Source organism: Lutra lutra, chromosome 4, assembly GCF_902655055.1.
Source record: "Lutra lutra chromosome 4, mLutLut1.2, whole genome shotgun sequence".
Lineage (NCBI taxonomy): Eukaryota > Metazoa > Chordata > Mammalia > Carnivora > Mustelidae > Lutra > Lutra lutra.
The window spans coordinates 87850393-87852368 of NC_062281.1; the positions used below are offsets into that span (position 1 = coordinate 87850393).

The 1976-nt window shown below is 36.5% G+C and overlaps 1 non-coding gene across 1 annotated transcript; it reads left to right on the top strand.

Moving 5' to 3' along the window:
- The first annotated feature begins 1237 nt into the window (after positions 1–1237).
- LOC125099374 (small nucleolar RNA U3) lies at positions 1238–1447 on the top strand. Its single transcript, XR_007127137.1, has one exon. It is a non-coding gene; the product is annotated as a small nucleolar RNA U3 (small nucleolar RNA).
- The last annotated feature ends 529 nt before the right edge of the window (positions 1448–1976 follow it).

Consider the following 1976-nt stretch of genomic DNA (forward strand, 5'->3'; position numbering starts at 1 on the left):
TTGATTAAGTGTAGTAACTGTATAATATAAAGGAATGCATGTAAATAGTTTACGATAATAAAGAATTAACATTGTTTTCAAAAAAAAAAATTTTTTTTCATTTGAAAAATTTCTTCCTAACATGCTAAAGCATCTTGTTGTGAACACTGGCTATTGATGTGAGACACAGCGCTTAATAACAATATTTTGGGACACCTGGGTGGCTCAGTCTGTTGGACATCTACCTTCAGCTCGGATCATGATCCCAGGGTCCTGGGATTGAGTCACATATTGGGATCCCTGCTCAGCGGGAAGAATGCTTCTCCCACCGCCTGCCTCTCTCCCTGCCTGTGCTTGCTCTCTCGCTCTTTCTCTCTTTCTCTGACAAATAAATAAAATCTTAAAAAAAACCTTTTTGCTTTCATATCTCCAATTAACATGGATATATGGTGCAAAGTGGGTTTTTAATATTAACTTATTTTTAAGTAGATGTTCATTCATTCCAGTTACTTTTAGAGAAAGTCTTTCATTACTCTGGTGAAGTGTACCAGTGACCTTATTTTAAAAATCAAATAATTTATGGGTGCCTGGGTGGCTCAAAAGGTAGAGCAAGCAACATTTGATCTCAGAGTTGTGGGTTTGAGCCCCATGTTGGATGTAGAGATTACTTGAAAATAACTGAAAAAAAAAGTTTAAAAATTGTATATGTGAATGGGGACATTTTTTACTTTACTCTCTTGTATTCATATATTTACAGTGTTTTCTTACACCATACTGTAGTGCTTTAATTATCATAGCTATATGATGAGCTTTGAAATTTAGTACATTTCTCTTATTTAAGTCTTCAAGGTCGTCTTGCTATTCTAAGTAACTTGATTTCCATATACATTTTAGAATTAACTTGTAAATTTGCCCCCAAAGTGTCTTCTCCCATGTGAGTCAGAATAAAACTGATCTGATCTTCCAACAATGCAGAGTCTTCTAATCTATGAATGAGGTAGATGTTGTTCTATTTACTTAGATTGCCTTTAATTTATCCCAGCAATAGTTTCCAGGGGCCTTTGTTATATGTGTTCTTATGCACTTAATAATGGAGGAAATGAATCTCTGTTCTGTTTATTGAATTTCATTTCCTTTTTAAAAAATGTTATTTTCTAAATGCTCATGGGTAGTATGGAGAAATAGAGTAGATTATTCCATGAATGTTACAGAGGTATAATTTAGGTACAGTAGACTGATCACTTGAAAGTGTAAAATTAAGAGTATACTTTCAGGGATCATTTCTATAGCTTGTTACTAGAGAAGTTCTGAACGTGTACAGTACCCAAAACCACGAGGAGGAGGCCCAGTGTTCTCTTGTGAGCATGAAACTGGCTTTAGCCATTGTTTCCACAACTGCCAACTGCCATCAGTGACTGTTCTCCTCCTCCTTTGGAAGAGTAAGAGAGAGAGACATGGTCTGAGTGCTTTCCCAACAAAATAAAAATTAAAAAAGATAAACAGTACAACAAAATGCATTGTCATAGATGTACATTTCATTTTTCTTGCTAAGTTGTATTCCTCTATATGGATATATTCTGTCTGTACATTCACCTACTGATGGACATCTATGTAGTTTCCAGGGTGTAGCCATCGTGAAGTAAGCTGTGATGAATACTCATGTGCAGGGTGTTGTGTGGACATACTGTCTGAACACCTAGGAGAGGAATGGCTGTTCACATGGTTGGTACATGTTTACCTGTGGCTCAGTTTTTCTCAGGGGTTGGACCACTTTTCATTCCCAAAAGTGTAAGAAACGTCCAGATCCTTTACATCCTTACCACATATGTTTTCAGTCTTTGTAATTTTAGGCACAGGGATGGAGGTATAATGGCAACTCACTGCAGTATTAATTGATCTTCCTGATGCCTGAGCATGCTGTCCAAAACTGACCTCTGTGCTTCAGAGCCAAAATATAAGACGAAGACAGAGTTTGCAATAATGAGGAACAATAGCTT